Source organism: Amia ocellicauda, chromosome 6, assembly GCF_036373705.1.
Source record: "Amia ocellicauda isolate fAmiCal2 chromosome 6, fAmiCal2.hap1, whole genome shotgun sequence".
NCBI lineage: Eukaryota > Metazoa > Chordata > Actinopteri > Amiiformes > Amiidae > Amia > Amia ocellicauda.
In genome coordinates, this window is record NC_089855.1 from 49956713 (window position 1) to 49975906 (window position 19194).

A 19194-nucleotide genomic window follows, 5' to 3' on the forward strand; every position below is an offset into this window, starting at 1 on the left:
GCATAATTGTCACAATTTAAAAGTTCTGCAAAATTAAAACGCTGAATCATTTCAAAATTGTTATAGGCCGGTCTATCTATAATCACGGGATCACTGGTACTTTTGGACACATCATCATTTTGAACAAAGCCTTCAACCCCTACATTCTCACAGAGCATGTCATCCACAGCCTTATCAGTCTCAGAACCCTCCACATTCCGAACACCCCCACCGCTGACATCTACAAAACCCCCTTTTTGAGGAGGCTCATTTAAAGCCTGTAAAAGTCCTTCAAAGATATCCACCCGGTTAATGTCAAGACCCTCCTCTATAGTGACGGCTGCTTCTGCCGCCGTACTGTGTTCTAATTGTCTCAAATCATTTATAATAGGGGCAGAATTTGGTCGGGGTAGCGTCTCCAAAGCCTCCACCATTTCAAACAAATCGGGGTGAACTAGGGGTTGAACCTCTATAAGCGCTACCGTTGGGAGGTGGTTATTTAGATCATTGACCATCTGTAACAGGTCGGGGTTCACGGTAAGTCTGGTAATTCACATTCTATCGGTGGTGATTGGGGGTTATTTAAATCATTTATCATTTGTAATAGTTCCTGGTTCATTGGGACATCAGAGGAGTTCACAACAGGGCCGAGGGTGTTCTCTCGGGAAGGTCTTTTTGGAGCCCTAACTTGTTCATAATCCTTTAGTTTGTGAGTTCTTTTACCAAGTCCGGACATTTTTTTTATTTTTTATTTTTCCAACAACCCACAATAGTAAGGCGTTTTGTATCTATTAAAACATTAAATACGGTACAATTCGTTAGTAAGGGTATTAATAAGGGTGTTTTGGCTCTCTATCACAAGGTTTTGCCCCACTAACACAAGTCTTTGATTTAGTAACAAGGTATGTAGCAACTCATGCCGACCTTCAGGAAGTAGCTCCGGGGGATGGTGTCCTGGCTCAGCTGCAAAGGATGGTCGCTCCGGTAAATCTCGGTCGAAGGAGGCAGGGAGCGAGCGTATACTCACGGACGGAGACCAAGAAGGCCTTTGCGGTGACACCCTGGCCAATCGCGGTGTACTGTTCAGCGTTTCTGTAGCCAAGAAACGGGGCTGGGGGGACGATGTTGAAACCAGTCCGTCGTTGGGTGGTGTGTCAACCCTGACTGACGGCGACCCCTGAGGTTGTTGGTTGCCTGTATTTGTTCCGCCCGACAATGCGGCGGGCTGAATCTGGATTGTTGAATTACCCCCAGAAGGCTGTGGCCTGAGTAGATGTTGGGGGATCTCCAAGACCACCGTGGAGGATCCTCTCGGTGATCTCTCCGGGGAAGATGTTTGATCCCACTTAGACGGGGTAATTGTCCTCAATAGCTCATCCACAGAATGACTATCCCAAGAGTCTTGGGAAGAATAAAAATATACATTACATTTACATCTTTAAACGGCGACAGAAATCAAACTTAAAACAACATGTCCAGGACCTTCAAAACCTTTAGCTTTTTTAGACCTTTGAAAATAGGCTTAGACATTCACTACAACGCCTTATTATTTACAGACAATATATTTATTAGGACTTGATAATAAATGTAAAACAGAGAAGCCTCTGTAAATAAACTGTTTCTTAAATGTAATATTGTTAATAAAACACTTTTTATACACACACACACCACATTTCATTTTTAAACGAACCTTCCAAGTGTAAACGCTTCCTGATCCCGGGACTTCCTGTTTCACAAACGTTTTCACGATCTGTTTAAATATTAAATACAATGAACACCTTCAAGCCTTTTCCTACAGCCACTTTAAAACAGAAGTATAATTGCGGGAGATAAGCCAAACAACTTACTAAAACCTTTCGGACAGCTTTACTTCCTAACCAGACGGTCGGGCAATCGGTCATTTCTAAACACATGCCCCAGAAACAAGCCTAGACCTGTCCGGACTTCTAAAGATCTTTCCCAGAACCCCCAAGACCTACAGGAAATGGGCACCCCTCGCTTAAATATTAGCCCTCAACGGGCAAACAAAACCCTTTTAAAAACATTAAAGTTTGAAAGATCTTACTTACCTCCAAAGAATATTCGTTTCTTATGTTTTTCAGCTGGTTTAGCTTTTTGCACTTCTGTGAAGGTAAGAGACATGTTTAACCTTTAACCACCCCGCTTTATAAAAAGCTTTAACCTCTTACAAGCGGCAGATATATACTCACCGCTATCAGATACAGGGGCTGACGGCCTTTCAGATTCTTGAAAGGTTACGGTTCTCGAAGGTAAAACTAAACAAGCCCTCGCTGTGGAAGGCCTTTCGTTGTCTCGAACCACGTTTCTTAATACTGTTAGAAAGGATATTTTTTTAAATTAACAAGACGGGCCTCAAACATCTTACAGAAACGTTATACAAACAAACAGGGGTTTAGTTCTTACCCGGTCGGCAGACAGCCTGTCTAGGGACAACCACTTCTCTTGGTTGATCCTCGGAGACATTAATCACAGGCCTTTCGATAGTTTCTGTGTAATTAAAGAGACCGCCATTAATATATATTAAAACGTTTTCATAACTCTAATGAGCCGCTTCAAAACACAACCACACACCCATACTTAAGAACCCTTGAGCGCAAACACAAAAATCGTACCGTCGTTGTTCCAGATGATCTCCTCAGCGTTGGGAATTAACTCCTGTTGACTGGCTGAAAAATAATTTTACAGAACTTAAAACAGATGTTATAACCTTATTTACAATACATGCCCACAACCCGCTCTGAGTCAATGAAAATAATCTGAAGACTTACCTAAAAACTCGTTTAAATCGAAGTCGTTGATGTTGTTTCCGGACATTGTTGATCTTTAGGCTTAAATCGAAAGGTCAGTATGAGTCTGTCGAGCTGAAGACCAGACCTTCATACTTATACTGATGGCCGGATGCCGGATCTGCTTGTAAGGCATTGTTCTGGGCTGGCCTTTGTGCCGTCCTGTTACCAATTAACATATCAAAACCAACCAATAAAATGACCCTGCATCAATTTCAAATAGAAACCAAGATGGCGACGATCTCTCTCCTCTCTACTCTAAACTTTTATTAGAACCTTTTGGTCTCTCAAAAAAACATTTTTAAGCATCAAGACCTATAGTCAATAAACACTAAGAATATTTCAGGCCTTTATACGCGCTAAAAAACAACCTGAGCCAAGAAAATAACTATAAAGATCTAAAATAAGTAGCGCTTTTACAGTGATTTTTTTTTTTTTTTAATAGCGATGCTTTGTTTGGTATTAAACAAGTCACAAACTACTCAGAACAGCGTTTATCCCCACAAAAGAGATATTTGGGTTTATTTTACAAAGCTTATAAATTATATAGTTTAAAAGTATTCTGAATGTTTTGAGACCACACGCCATGCCTACGTTTGTCTGAGCCCACCCCCGTCCCCCGTGGTGTGAGTGATTTAGCCTTGAGTGTTGTGATCTATTTAGCATTGAGTGATCAGTTGTTTTTATTTTTTAAATGATTCCTTATCATCAGGGATTGAGCCTGCTAAAATACCTTAAAAACATATCCTTATCTTAAGTCTAACTCTTATGAGCTTTAAGACCCTAGAATGTATTTAAGTAAAACGAATGAACACATTATGTGTGAGATAAAATATAACCACAGCTTTTTTTTTTTTTTTTTTTTTTTTACAAAAACAATTAACCTATACCGACAAACACCCACACACACACACACTCTCTTTTTTTAAATTTTATTTTTAATTAAATTTGAGGGGAGAGACAGAGCCATATACATTGGGGTTAACATAAGTACCCTATGCAAAACAGGAATTGTTAGGACCTGTGACCATTACAGACAACAGAACTTGTTGATCTTATAAAATGATTGGGCGAGAGAGAGAGATATAGAGACAGACAGAGACAGAGCCAGTGTGAATATGATAAACGCACTATTCAAAATGGCATTGTTAAGACCTGGGACCATTACAGACAACAGAACTTGTTGATCTTATAAAATGCTTGGGCGAGAGAGACAGAGAGAGAGAGACAGACAGAGACAGAGACAGAGACAGTGTGAATATGATAAACGCACTATTCAAAATGGCATTGTTAAGACCTGGGCCCCTTACATGTATATTTAAAAAAGACCCCCAACCACTACAGGAAGACCCGACCCATTCACACTCTACAGTTGACCAACAAGAACAACAAGAACAACCGATTATGGGTGGCCTTGTTGTTCAGGGTTTTAGGGGTGTACACTTTCTGACGGATATGACGTAGGAATAATTAAGGAAATAACTCTAAAATCACGCCCCCCAATAATGACGTAGGAATATTAATAAGCTTAGGGCATACGTCATAACAAAATAGGCCGCGCCCAAAAAACCCTACTATCTACTCCTGTGTGGTGCATTTTCTCTCTCTCTATCTGTGATTAAATCCTTACTTATATACATATGTCCATGAACGTTTCTGGAGCTCATGTACATCACATCACACGACGGGCCGTGATCTTTTCGGTCACTTTGAAAGTTTTGCTCATGACAATCCTTTTCTATTGCGGCACGATGGCTGCCACCGAGGAAGGAAAGTCGTCCGCAGTTGGCTGCAAGCTTGCCTGAAGCGCAGGAAAGGACTTACTCGCGACGTGCCACTTAAAGACTGAAGAAGTGGGGGTCGGCCTCACCGAGAGCCCTGAGGATTAGCTCACGTGGTAGAGCGCTCGCTTAGCATTGTAGCGTTATGTTGGGTGTATTTGGATAAGAGCATTTGGGCTCTGAGCTGAAGCACTGATCTAAAGAAAACCTCTCCCCCCCAAAGTTATCAGATTCCCTTAGCTCATCAGCTTGGAACTGGTTTGCATCAAAGTGACAGTTTTGGGGAGGATGGCACCAAGAAGAGGCCAAATAGTTTGGAATTCTGCTATGAGATGTCTGGACAAAGGGGCCTGTAGGTGATAAAAACTCTTTGAAGTGGACGAGAGCCGAAATCCCGACATAGAGCTACGAACCCAGGCCAACCGGCATTTCCAAAAGATGGCATGGATTGACATCAGTCATAAATCAAGCCCCCCTCCAATAGGACACTGGGGGCTGAAACCGAAATCCAATCTCAAAAACTCAAGAACCAATCACCTCTTGATCTGACAGACTATAAGGAACAGCGGACAGTCTTTATCGCTCTCTCTCACCTGAACCAGTAACTCGCTGCCACAGCTCAACCTGTAGCTCTGTTGCCAGAACCGGAACCAGAAACCAACTAAGTCTTTGCCGGCAACAGAAGAGTTAAACTGGGAGAAGGAGATTGAGCCGTACGAAGAATTCTTTTAAAGGACTTTATTAAATAAAGAACTTTACAGACTGCGCTGCCCGCCTGTGCCCACCTGATCAGTGGAGTTTTACAGCTGGACAATTGACTAAGTCGACTGTATACGAAAGTGTCAGTCATTTAAATAGCTATTTGAGTCTTAAGAAACTTGACCCTTGGAACAAACACAGCCCTGCTTTCCTCAAAGACTTTGTCTTCAAATAAGTACGGTGAGAGACCCTGCTTGCCAAGAAGATTTTGTGCACAACCTTGGAGCCTTCAAACCAGTGGAAAATCTGTTTGGAAACGACTCTACTTTCGCGAAACCCCAACTTCCAGGTGTATCGACTGAGTGGAAGTTCTTGGACAAAGCCGAACCGGACTGCCTTTGTTCCAAACCACACGGACCTCGTGCCGTGTGCTGTTATCTGAGCCCGAAGCCAGAGAGGCCTCTCTGCGACGAAGTTCAGATAAGTTTAACAGTTTGGAGTTCATGATTCATGACATTTGAGAAATCAATTAGAAATGTTAATCTGTGATTCATAACTCTAGAATGTGTAATATCATTTAGTTTTCTTAAATATAAATGTGTGTTGCATTAAACTGTTTTGTTGATAATTTTAGAAATAAAATCTGTCAACGCCGAGAAATATCTTCTCATTCCTGTTTAACTGTTTAGTCTGAAATTGACACAAGTTAATAGACATTAGATTATTGGTGGCCCTGCCTATCCTTAATCATTGAATAATAATCAGTTAAGGGAAATTGTGGTAACAAGTAATGATAGGATCTTTCTCGGCACCTAAACGTGAATGAGACTGATATATATATAACGATAAGTTACCTGACATAAATACTAACCTGCGTAGTTATTTAATGTCTGACTAATAATACTAACGAGAGACTCACCTTCGTCTTACTAACCGGTATTGTAGTCAATGTGTTTATAACCTTTTTTATTTAACGATTTGTGTTATCATATGTGATCCCATGGTCTTTGATTTGGTCACGGAAGTGATTTGTCTTCGATTTGTTGATCTAGAGTTGAATTGTAATTAGTTTTTCCCTTTTGTATAATTAGTGTAGTGCTACATTTAGTCTTTGTTTTGAATACATTTGACAATTTATATCTTTGGAATTGGTGTCTGCGTCCAATTATTACAGAAATTGAGTTCTACAAGATTCCAGGATTCGTGATAAGGTGATACTATAAATTCACTTCTTTAATTGAAATGTATAAGTGTACCTTACGCTACAGCATGCGAGAGGCAGCGGGATCGATGCCCGCATTCTCCAAGGCCTCAGGCGCTCGTGCCCCGGTTTCGGGGGAGAGTCGCTCACTTTTCTTGCCGCAGACACAGGCGCAAGGCATTGCCTGTTTGCCGTAAGGTTATCAGACACAACGCGCCGGCGACGGCTGCAGCATTAGCACGCCGGCTGGCCCTTCCGAAGTTCCCCAAAAACGACCGAGATGCCGCTTCGACGTCGTAACCCCAGGAACGACCGCAAAGGCACTCCAACCCTCAATCTTCCGATCCGAAGTCAGACCGAAGAGACTGTATGATGTTTTAGATTAAAGATAGTATGCAGACCGAGCAAGTTAGATTTATCGAGCTAGCAAACAGCCATTGAGGCACCTGTTCGGGACGTACCCTGTAGACATTCCTGTCAACGATAAAAGGATCAAACGGTGGAGAAAAAGCCCGCAGGATGTTTGTCAAAACTCTGTTTGTGGACTGAATGGCTTTCCCAGATTGGCAGGGACTGTTTTTGGTATTGACTGAGGGACAGTTGTAAAAGACAACCTCTCACCGGACCTCTGGCATACACCAAAGAAAGCCACCCCACCTCTCCCCCGGATCTCACAAAACACAATCCCCCCCGCCCCCAGGGAAGACAGACCGCAATCGGACTCGGGCTTGCACCTTTTGATTGGATGAACGGCCGCAAACATTCTATGTCATTTTCTTTTAAAGCTTCACTCGTGCTTGTAAAAAACCGAGGTCTCACTGAAAGAATGCCCTGACGTGGTTGCTTCCAAGCTAGCTGGTTTACAAAGTTCCTTTTCGCTTTAACGATGATTTCCAAGAAGGGAAATAATCTATCTGTAATCTGTCAACACAGGCACCTTCTTCTCCGTTAAGCCACGCGGTCACCACCAGGAAGATGAACGCACCAGGCCGACCCGGAGTTTTCACCAATTCGTCTCCAAGCCTCCCAAGAGGGAACATAAACAGGCCTTATTCGCAGACAAAGGCCCTCAGGCAGGGAGACCACCGGGTCACCGCTGCTGCCCCTGCCAAGGGCCCCAGGTCCCACCGAGACTTGAACTCGGATCGCTGGATTCAGAGTCCAGAGTGCTAACCATTACACCATGGAGCCAAGCCCACTGCCCACCTCTTGCCCGTGATGAAGGTTTGTGTTCTACGCACACGTCTCGCTCTGTCGCACGGCCAAGTCCAGAGTGAGCCAAGTTGCGCCCAGAGTGCTGCGTGTGGCGGGTCACTTCCGGAGCTGTCCCTGGTGGTCTAGTGGTCAGGATTCGACGATCTCACCGCCGCGGCCCGGGTTCGATTCCCGGTCAGGGAAGGTGGATCTGTTGCTCTTCCCCTAGGACCTGTATGGTGCATTTTCTCTCTCTCTATCTGTGATTAAATCCTTACCTATATACATATGTCCATGAACGTTTCTGGTAACTCATGTAAATCACATCACACGACGGGCAGTCATCTTTTCGGTCACTTTGAAAGTTTTGCTCATGACAATCCTTTTCTATTGCGGCACGATGGCTGCCACCGATGAAGGAAAATCGTCCGCAGTTGGCTGCAAGCTTGCCTGAAGCGCAGGAAAGGACTTACTCGCGACGTGCCATTTAAAGACTGAAGAAGTGGGGGTCGGCCTCACCGAGAGCCCTGAGGATTAGCTCACGTGGTAGAGCGCTCGCTTAGCATTGTAGCGTTATGTTGGGTGTATTTGGATAAGAGTATCTGGGCTCTGAGCTGAAGCACTGATCTAAAGAAAACCTCTCCCCCCGAAAGTTATCAGATTCCCTTAGCTCATCAGCTTGGAACTGGTTTGCATCAAAGTGACAGTTTTGGGGAGGATGGCACCAAGAAGAGGCCAAATAGTTTGGAATTCTGCTATGAGATGTCTGGAGAAAGGGGCCTGTAGGTGATAAAAACTCATTGAAGTGGACGAGAGCTGAAATCCCGACATAGAGCTACGAACCCAGGCCAACCGGCATTTCCAAAAGATGGCATGGATTGACATCAGTCATAAATCAAGCCCCCCTCCAATAGGACACTGGGGGCTGAAACCGAAATCCAATCTCAAAAACTCAAGAACCAATCACCTCTTGATCTGACAGACTATAAGGAACAGCGGGCAGTCTTTCTCGCTCTCTCTCACCTGAACCAGTAACTCGCTGCCACAGCTCAACCTGTAGCTCTGTTGCCAGAACCGGAACCAGAAACCAACTAAGTCTTTGCCGGCAACAGAAGAGTTAAACTGGGAGAAGGAGATTGAGCCGTACGAAGAATTCTTTTAAAGGACTTTATTAAATAAAGAACTTTACAGACTGCGCTGCCCGCCTGTGCCCACCTGATCAGTGGAGTTTTACAGCTGGACAATTGACTAAGTCGACTGTATACGAAAGTGTCAGTCATTTAAATAGCTATTTGAGTCTTAAGAAACTTGACCCTTGGAACAAACATGGCCCTGCTTTCCTCAAAGACTTTGTCTTCAAATAAGTACGGTGAGAGACCCTGCTTGCCAAGAAGATTTTGTGCACAACCTTGGAGCCTTCAAACCAGTGGAAAATCTGTTTGGAAACGACTCTACTTTCGCGAAACCCCAACTTCCAGGTGTATCGACTGAGTGGAAGTTCTTGGACAAAGCCGAACCGGACTGCCTTTGTTCCAAACCACACGGACCTCGTGCCGTGTGCTGTTATCTGAGCCCGAAGCCAGAGAGGCCTCTCTGCGACGAAGTTCAGATAAGTTTAACAGTTTGGAGTTCATGATTCATGACATTTGAGAAATCAATTAGAAATGTTAATCTGTGATTCATAACTCTAGAATGTGTAATATCATTTAGTTTTCTTAAATATAAATGTGTGTTGCATTAAACTGTTTTGTTGATCATTTTAGAAATAAAATCTGTCAACGCCGAGAAATATCTTCTCATTCCTGTTTAACTGTTTAGTCTGAAATTGACACAAGTTAATAGACATTAGATTATTGGTGGCCCTGCCTATCCTTAATCATTGAATAATAATCAGTTAAGGGAAATTGTGGTAACAAGTAATGATAGGATCTTTCTCGGCACCTAAACGTGAATGAGACTGATATATATATAACGATAAGTTACCTGACATAAATACTAACCTGCGTAGTTATTTAATGTCTGACTAATAATACTAACGAGAGACTCACCTTCGTCTTACTAACCGGTATTGTAGTCAATGTGTTTATAACCTTTTTTATTTAACGATTTGTGTTATCATATGTGATCCCATGGTCTTTGATTTGGTCACGGAAGTGATTTGTCTTCGATTTGTTGATCTAGAGTTGAATTGTAATTAGTTTTTCCCTTTTGTATAATTAGTGTAGTGCTACATTTAGTCTTTGTTTTGAATACATTTGACAATTTATATCTTTGGAATTGGTGTCTGCGTCCAATTATTACAGAAATTGAGTTCTACAAGATTCCAGGATTCGTGATAAGGTGATACTATAAATTCACTTCTTTAATTGAAATGTATAAGTGTACCTTACGCTACAGCATGCGAGAGGCAGCGGGATCGATGCCCGCATTCTCCAAGGCCTCAGGCGCTCGTGCCCCGGTTTCGGGGGAGAGTCGCTCACTTTTCTTGCCGCAGACACAGGCGCAAGGCATTGCCTGTTTGCCGTAAGGTTATCAGACACAACGCGCCGGCGACGGCTGCAGCATTAGCACGCCGGCTGGCCCTTCCGAAGTTCCCCAAAAACGACCGAGATGCCGCTTCGACGTCGTAACCCCAGGAACGACCGCAAAGGCACTCCAACCCTCAATCTTCCGATCCGAAGTCAGACCGAAGAGACTGTATGATGTTTTAGATTAAAGATAGTATGCAGACCGAGCAAGTTAGATTTATCGAGCTAGCAAACAGCCATTGAGGCACCTGTTCGGGACGTACCCTGTAGACATTCCTGTCAACGATAAAAGGATCAAACGGTGGAGAAAAAGCCCGCAGGATGTTTGTCAAAACTCTGTTTGTGGACTGAATGGCTTTCCCAGATTGGCAGGGACTGTTTTTGGTATTGACTGAGGGACAGTTGTAAAAGACAACCTCTCACCGGACCTCTGGCATACACCAAAGAAAGCCACCCCACCTCTCCCCCGGATCTCACAAAACACAATCCCCCCCGCCCCCAGGGAAGACAGACCGCAATCGGACTCGGGCTTGCACCTTTTGATTGGATGAACGGCCGCAAACATTCTATGTCATTTTCTTTTAAAGCTTCACTCGTGCTTGTAAAAAACCGAGGTCTCACTGAAAGAATGCCCTGACGTGGTTGCTTCCAAGCTAGCTGGTTTACAAAGTTCCTTTTCGCTTTAACGATGATTTCCAAGAAGGGAAATAATCTATCTGTAATCTGTCAACACAGGCACCTTCTTCTCCGTTAAGCCACGCGGTCACCACCAGGAAGATGAACACACCAGGCCGACCCGGAGTTTTCACCAATTCGTCTCCAAGCCTCCCAAGAGGGAACATAAACAGGCCTTATTCGCAGACACAGGCCCTCAGGCAGGGAGACCACCGGGTCACCGCTGCTGCCCCTGCCAAGGGCCCCAGGTCCCACCGAGACTTGAACTCGGATCGCTGGATTCAGAGTCCAGAGTGCTAACCATTACACCATGGAACCAAGCCCACTGCCCACCTCTTGCCCGTGATGAAGGTTTGTGTTCTACGCACACGTCTCGCTCTGTCGCACGGCCAAGTCCAGAGTGAGCCAAGTTGCGCCCAGAGTGCTGCGTGTGGCGGGTCACTTCCGGAGCTGTCCCTGGTGGTCTAGTGGTCAGGATTCGACGCTCTCACCGCCGCGGCCCGGGTTCGATTCCCGGTCAGGGAAGGTGGATCTGTTGCTCTTCCCCTAGGACCTGTATGGTGCATTTTCTCTCTCTCTATCTGTGATTAAATCCTTACCTATATACATATGTCCATGAACGTTTCTGGTGCTCATGTAAATCACATCACACGACGGGCCGTGATCTTTTCGGTCACTTTGAAAGTTTTGCTCATGACAATCCTTTTCTATTGCGGCACGATGGCTGCCACCGAGGAAGGAAAGTCGTCCGCAGTTGGCTGCAAGCTTGCCTGAAGCGCAGGAAAGGACTTACTCGCGACGTGCCACTTAAAGACTGAAGAAGTGGGGGTCGGCCTCACCGAGAGCCCTGAGGATTAGCTCACGTGGTAGAGCGCTCGCTTAGCATTGTAGCGTTATGTTGGGTGTATTTGGATAAGAGCATTTGGGCTCTGAGCTGAAGCACTGATCTAAAGAAAACCTCTCCCCCCCAAAGTTATCAGATTCCCTTAGCTCATCAGCTTGGAACTGGTTTGCATCAAAGTGACAGTTTTGGGGAGGATGGCACCAAGAAGAGGCCAAATAGTTTGGAATTCTGCTATGAGATGTCTGGAGAAAGGGGCCTGTAGGTGATAAAAACTCTTTGAAGTGGACGAGAGCCGAAATCCCGACATAGAGCTACGAACCCAGGCCAACCGGCATTTCCAAAAGATGGCATGGATTGACATCAGTCATAAATCAAGCCCCCCTCCAATAGGACACTGGGGGCTGAAACCGAAATCCAATCTCAAAAACTCAAGAACCAATCACCTCTTGATCTGACAGACTATAAGGAACAGCGGACAGTGTTTCTCGCTCTCTCTCACCTGAACCAGTAACTCGCTGCCACAGCTCAACCTGTAGCTCTGTTGCCAGAACCGGAACCAGAAACCAACTAAGTCTTTGCCGGCAACAGAAGAGTTAAACTGGGAGAAGGAGATTGAGCCGTACGAAGAATTCTTTTAAAGGACTTTATTAAATAAAGAACTTTACAGACTGCGCTGCCCGCCTGTGCCCACCTGATCAGTGGAGTTTAACAGCTGGACAATTGACTAAGTCGACTGTATACGAAAGTGTCAGTCATTTAAATAGCTATTTGAGTCTTAAGAAACTTGACCCTTGGAACAAACACGGCCCTGCTTTCCTCAAAGACTTTGTCTTCAAATAAGTACGGTGAGAGACCCTGCTTGCCAAGAAGATTTTGTGCACAACCTTGGAGCCTTCAAACCAGTGGAAAATCTGTTTGGAAACGACTCTACTTTCGCGAAACCCCAACTTCCAGGTGTATCGACTGAGTGGAAGTTCTTGGACAAAGCCGAACCGGACTGCCTTTGTTCCAAACCACACGGACCTCGTGCCGTGTGCTGTTATCTGAGCCCGAAGCCAGAGAGGCCTCTCTGCGACGAAGTTCAGATAAGTTTAACAGTTTGGAGTTCATGATTCATGACATTTGAGAAATCAATTAGAAATGTTAATCTGTGATTCATAACTCTAGAATGTGTAATATCATTTAGTTTTCTTAAATATAAATGTGTGTTGCATTAAACTGTTTTGTTGATCATTTTAGAAATAAAATCTGTCAACGCCGAGAAATATCTTCTCATTCCTGTTTAACTGTTTAGTCTGAAATTGACACAAGTTAATAGACATAAGATTATTGGTGGCCCTGCCTATCCTTAATCATTGAATAATAATCAGTTAAGGGAAATTGTGGTAACAAGTAATGATAGGATCTTTCTCGGCACCAAAACGTGAATGAGACTGATATATATATAACGAGAAGTTACCTGACATAAATACTAACCTGCGTAGTTATTTAATGTCTGACTAATAATACTAACGAGAGACTCACCTTCGTCTTACTAACCGGTATTGTAGTCAATGTGTTTATAACCTTTTTTGTTTAACGATTTGTGTTATCATATGTGATCCCATGGTCTTTGATTTGGTCACGGAAGTGATTTGTCTTCGATTTGTTGATCTAGAGTTGAATTGTAATTAGTTTTTCCCTTTTGTATAATTAGTGTAGTGCTACATTTAGTCTTTGTTTTGAATACATTTGACAATTTATATCTTTGGAATTGGTGTCTGCGTCCAATTATTACAGAAATTGAGTTCTACAAGATTCCAGGATTCGTGATAAGGTGATACTATAAATTCACTTCTTTAATTGAAATGTATAAATGTACCTTACGCTACAGCATGCGAGAGGCGGCGGGATCGATGCCCGCATTCTCCAAGGCCTCAGGCGCTCGTGCCCCGGTTTCGGGGGAGAGTCGCTCACTTTTCTTGCCGCAGACACAGGCGCAAGGCATTGCCTGTTTGCCGTAAGGTTATCAGACACAACGCGCCGGCGACGGCTGCAGCATTAGCACGCCGGCTGGCCCTTCCGAAGTTCCCCAAAAACGACCGAGATGCCGCTTCGACGTCGTAACCCCAGGAACGACCGCAAAGGCACTCCAACCCTCAATCTTCCGATCCGAAGTCAGACCGAAGAGACTGTATGATGTTTTAGATTAAAGATAGTATGCAGACCGAGCAAGTTAGATTTATCGAGCTAGCAAACATCCATTGAGGCACCTGTTCGGGACGTACCCTGTAGAAATTCCTGTCAACGATAAAAGGATCAAACGGTGGAGAAAAAGCCCGCAGGATGTTTGTCAAAACTCTGTTTGTGGACTGAATGGCTTTCCCAGATTGGCAGGGACTGTTTTTGGTATTGACTGAGGGACAGTTGTAAAAGACAACCTCTCACCGGACCTCTGGCATACACCAAAGAAAGCCACCTCACCTCTCCCCCGGATCTCACAAAACACAATCCCCCCCGCCCCCAGGGAAGACAGACCGCAATCGGACTCGGGCTTGCACCTTTTGATTGGATGAACGGCCGCAAACATTCTATGTCATTTTCTTTTAAAGCTTCACTCGTGCTTGTAAAAAACCGAGGTCTCACTGAAAGAATGCCCTGACGTGGTTGCTTCCAAGCTAGCTGGTTTACAAAGTTCCTTTAACAATGATTTCCAAGAAGGGAAATAATCTATCTGTAATCTGTCAACACAGGCACCTTCTTCTCCGTTAAGCCACGCGGTCACCACCAGGAAGGTGAACGCACCAGGCCGACCCGGAGTTTTCGCCAATTCGTCTCCAAGCCTCCCAAGAGGGAACATAAACAGGCCTTATTCGCAGACACAGGCCCTCACGCAGGGAGTCCACCGCTTCACCGCCGCTGCCCCTGCCAAGAGCCCCAGGTCCCACCGAGACTTGAACTCGGATCGCTGGATTCAGAGTCCAGAGTGCTAACCATTACACCATGGAACCAAGCCCGCTGCCCACCTCTTGCCCGTGACGAAGGTTTCTGCTCTACGCACACGTCTCGCTCTGTCGCACGGCCAAGTCCAGAGTGAGCCAAGTTGCGCCCAGAGTGCTGCGTGTGGCGCGTCACTTCCGGAGCCGTCCCTGGTGGTCTAGTGGTCAGGATTCGGCGCTCTCACCGCCGCGGCCCGGGTTCGATTCCCGGTCAGGGAAAGTGGATCTGTTGCTCTTCCCCTAGGACCTGTGTGGTGCATTTTCTCTCTCTCTATCTGTGATTAAATCCTTACTCATATACATATGTCCATGAACGTTTCTGGAGCTCATGTAAATCACATCACACGACGGGCCGTGATCTTTTCAGTCACTTTGAAAGTTTTGCTCATGACAATCCTTTTCTATTGCGGCACGATGGCTGCCACCGAGGAAGGAAAGTCGTCCGCAGTTGGCTGCAAGCTTGCCTGAAGCGCAGGAAAGGACTTACTCGCGACGTGCCACTTAAAGACTGAAGAAGTGGGGGTCGGCCTCACCGAGAGCCCTGAGGATTAGCTCACGTGGTAGAGTGCTCGCTTAGCATTGTAGCGTTATGTTGGGTGTATTTGGATAAGAGCATTTGGGCTCTGAGCTGAAGCACTGATCTAAAGAAAACCTCTCCCACCCAAAGTTATCAGATTCCCTTAGCTCATCAGCTTGGAACTGGTTTGCATCAAAGTGACAGTTTTGGGGAGGATGGCACCAAGAAGAGGCCAAATAGTTTGGAATTCTGCTATGAGATGTCTGGAGAAAGGGGCCTGTAGGTGATAAAAACTCTTTGAAGTGGACGAGAGCCGAAATCCCGACATAGAGCTACGAACCCAGGCCAACCGGCATTTCCAAAAGATGGCATGGATTGACATCAGTCATAAATCAAGCCCCCCTCCAATAGGACACTGGGGGCTGAAACCGAAATCCAATCTCAAAAACTCAAGAACCAATCACCTCTTGATCTGACAGACTATAAGGAACAGCGGACAGTCTTTCTCGCTATCTCTCACCTGAACCAGTAACTCGCTGCCACAGCTCAACCTGTAGCTCTGTTGCCAGAACCGGAACCAGAAACCAACTAAGTCTTTGCCGGCAACAGAAGAGTTAAACTGGGAGAAGGAGATTGAGCCGTACGAAGAATTCTTTTAAAGGACTTTATTAAATAAAGAACTTTACAGACTGCGCTGCCCGCCTGTGCCCACCTGATCAGTGGAGTTTTACAGCTGGACAATTGACTAAGTCGACTGTATACGAAAGTGTCAGTCATTTAAATAGCTATTTGAGTCTTAAGAAACTTGACCCTTGGAACAAACACGGCCCTGCTTTCCCCAAAGACTTTGTCTTCAAATAAGTACGGTGAGAGACCCTGCTTGCCAAGAAGATTTTGTGCACAACCTTGGAGCCTTCAAACCAGTGGAAAATCTGTTTGGAAACGACTCTACTTTCGCGAAACCCCAACTTCCAGGTGTATCGACTGAGTGGAAGTTCTTTGACAAAGCCGAACCAGACTGCCTTTGTTCCAAACCACACGGACCTCGTGCCGTGTGCTGTTATCTGAGCCCGAAGCCAGAGAGGCCTCTCTGCGACGAAGTTCAGATAAGTTTAACAGTTAGGAGTTCATGATTCATGACATTTGAGAAATCAATTAGAAATGTTAATCTGTGATTCATAACTCTAGAATGTGTAATATCATTTAGTTTTCTTAAATATAAATGTGTGTTGTATTAAACTGTTTTGTTGATAATTTTAGAAATAAAATCTGTCAACGCCGAGAAATATCTTCTCATTCCTGTTTAACTGTTTAGTCTGAAATTGACACAAGTTAATAGACATTAGATTATTGGTGGCCTTGCCTATCCTTAATCATTGAATAATAATCAGTTAAGGGAAATTGTGGTAACAAGTAATGATAGGATCTTTCTCGGCACCTAAACGTGAATGAGACTGATATATATATATAACGAGAAGTTACCTGACATAAATACTAACCTGCGTAGTTATTTAATGTCTGACTAATAATACTAACGAGAGACTCACCTTCGTCTTACTAACCGGTATTGTAGTCAATGTGTTTATAACCTTTTTTGTTTAACGATTTGTGTTATCATATGTGATCCCATGGTCTTTGATTTGGTCACGGAAGTGATTTGTCTTCGATTTGTTGATCTAGAGTTGAATTGTAATTAGTTTTTCCCTTTTGTATAATTAGTGTAGTGCTACATTTAGTTTTTGTTTTGAATACATTTGACAATTTATATCTTTGGAATTGGTGTCTGCGTCCAATTATTACAGAAATTGAGTTCTACAAGATTCCAGGATTCGTGATAAGGTGATACTATAAATTCACTTCTTTAATTGAAATGTATAAGTGTACCTTACGCTACAGCATGCGAGAGGCAGCGGGATCGATGCCCGCATTCTCCAAGGCCTCAGGCGCTCGTGCCCCGGTTTCGGGGGAGAGTCGCTCACTTTTCTTGCCGCAGACACAGGCGCAAGGCATTGCCTGTTTGCCGTAAGGTTATCAGACACAACGCGCCGGCGACGGCTGCAGCATTAGCACGCCGGCTGGCCCTTCCGAAGTTCCCCAAAAACGACCGAGATGCCGCTTCGACGTCGTAACCCCAGGAACGACCGCAAAGGCACTCCAACCCTCAATCTTCCGATCCGAAGTCAGACCGAAGAGACTGTATGATATTTTAGATTAAAGATAGTATGCAGACCGAGCAAGTTAGATTTATCGAGCTAGCAAACAGCCATTGAGGCACCTGTTCGGGACGTACCCTGTAGAAATTCCTGTCAACGATAAAAGGATCAAACGGTGGAGAAAAAGCCCGCAGGATGTTTGTCAAAACTCTGTTTGTGGACTGAATGGCTTTCCCAGATTGGCAGGGACTGTTTTTGGTATTGACTGAGGGACAGTTGTAAAAGACAACCTCTCACCGGACCTCTGGCATACACCAAAGAAAGCCACCTCACCTCTCCCCCGGATCTCACAAAACACAATCCCCCCCGCCCCCAGGGAAGACAGACCGCAATCGGACTCGGGCTTGCACCTTTTGATTGGATGAACGGCCGCAAACATTCTATGTCATTTTCTTTTAAAGCTTCACTCGTGCTTGTAAAAAACCGAGGTCTCACTGAAAGAATGCCCTGACGTGGTTGCTTCCAAGCTAGCTGGTTTACAAAGTTCCTTTTCGCTTTAACGATGATTTCCAAGAAGGGAAATAATCTATCTGTAATCTGTCAACACAGGCACCTTCTTCTACGTTAAGCCACGCGGTCACCACCAGGAAGATGAACGCACCAGGCCGACCCGGAGTTCTCGCCAATTCGTCTCCAAGCCTCCCAAGAGGGAACATAAATAGGCCTTATTCGCAGACACAGGCCCTCACGCAGGGAGACCACCGCTTCACCGCCGCTGCCCCTGCCAAGGGCCCCAGGTCCCACCGAGACTTGAACTCGGATCGCTGGATTCAGAGTCCAGAGTGCTAACCATTACTCCATGGGACCAAGCCCGCTGCCCTCCTCTTGCCCGTGACGAAGGTTTCTGCTCTACGCACACGTCTCATCTGTTGCACGGCCAAGTCCATATTGAGCCAAGTTGCGCCCAGAGTGCTGCGTGTGGCGGGTCACTTCCGGAGCTGTCCCTGGTGGTCTAGTGGTCAGGATTCGGCGCTCTCACCGCCGCGGCCCGGGTTCGATTCCCGGCCAGGGAAGGTGGATCTGTTGCTCTTCCCATAGGACCTGTGTGGTGCATTTTCTCTCTCTCTATCTGTGATTAAATCCTTACTTATATACATATGTCCATGAACGTTTCTGGAGCTCATGTAAATCACATCACACGACGGGCCGTGATCTTTTCGGTCACTTTGAAAGTTTTGCTCATGACAATCCTTTTCTATTGCGGCACGATGGCTGCCACCGAGGAAGGAAAGTCGTCCGCAGTTGGCTGCAAGCTTGCCTGAAGCGCAGGAAAGGACTTACTCGCGACGTGCCACTTAAAGACTGAAGAAGTGGGGGTCGGCCTCACCGAGAGCCCTGAGGATCAGCTCACGTGGTAGAGTGCTCGCTTAGCATTGTAGCGTTATGTTGGGTGTATTTGGATAAGAGCATTTGGGCTCTGAGCTGAAGCACTGATCTAAAGAAAACCTCTCCCCCCCAAAGTTATCAGATTCCCTTAGCTCATCCGCTTGGAACTGGTTTGCATCAAAGTGACAGTTTTGGGGAGCATGGCACCAAGAAGAGGCCAAATAGTTTGGAATTCTGCTATGAGATGTCTGGAGAAAGGGGCCTGTAGGTGATAAAAACTCTTTGAAGTGGACGAGAGCCGAAATCCCGACATAGAGCTACGAACCCAGGCCAACCGGCATTTCCAAAAGATGGCATGGATTGACATCAGTCATAAATCAAGCCCCCCCCAATAGGACACTGGGGGCTGAAACCGAAATCCAATCTCAAAAACTCAAGAACCAATCACCTCT

At 45.2% G+C, this 19194-nt stretch overlaps 8 non-coding genes across 8 annotated transcripts; 4 read left to right on the plus strand and 4 right to left on the minus strand.

Annotated features, from left to right (window-relative positions):
- Positions 1-7586: 7586 nt before the first annotated feature.
- On the minus strand, positions 7587-7658 carry trnaq-cug (transfer RNA glutamine (anticodon CUG)). Its single transcript has one exon. It is a non-coding gene; the product is annotated as a tRNA-Gln (tRNA).
- Positions 7659-7793: 135 nt separating this feature from the next.
- On the plus strand, positions 7794-7865 carry trnae-cuc (transfer RNA glutamic acid (anticodon CUC)). Its single transcript has one exon. It is a non-coding gene; the product is annotated as a tRNA-Glu (tRNA).
- A 3245-nt stretch (positions 7866-11110) lies between these two features.
- On the minus strand, positions 11111-11182 carry trnaq-cug (transfer RNA glutamine (anticodon CUG)). Its single transcript has one exon. It is a non-coding gene; the product is annotated as a tRNA-Gln (tRNA).
- Positions 11183-11317: 135 nt separating this feature from the next.
- Positions 11318-11389, plus strand: trnae-cuc (transfer RNA glutamic acid (anticodon CUC)). Its single transcript has one exon. It is a non-coding gene; the product is annotated as a tRNA-Glu (tRNA).
- A 3237-nt stretch (positions 11390-14626) lies between these two features.
- On the minus strand, positions 14627-14698 carry trnaq-cug (transfer RNA glutamine (anticodon CUG)). Its single transcript has one exon. It is a non-coding gene; the product is annotated as a tRNA-Gln (tRNA).
- Positions 14699-14833: 135 nt separating this feature from the next.
- Positions 14834-14905, plus strand: trnae-cuc (transfer RNA glutamic acid (anticodon CUC)). Its single transcript has one exon. It is a non-coding gene; the product is annotated as a tRNA-Glu (tRNA).
- Positions 14906-18151: 3246 nt separating this feature from the next.
- Positions 18152-18223, minus strand: trnaq-cug (transfer RNA glutamine (anticodon CUG)). Its single transcript has one exon. It is a non-coding gene; the product is annotated as a tRNA-Gln (tRNA).
- A 134-nt stretch (positions 18224-18357) lies between these two features.
- On the plus strand, positions 18358-18429 carry trnae-cuc (transfer RNA glutamic acid (anticodon CUC)). The gene has a single exon. It is a non-coding gene; the product is annotated as a tRNA-Glu (tRNA).
- The last annotated feature ends 765 nt before the right edge of the window (positions 18430-19194 follow it).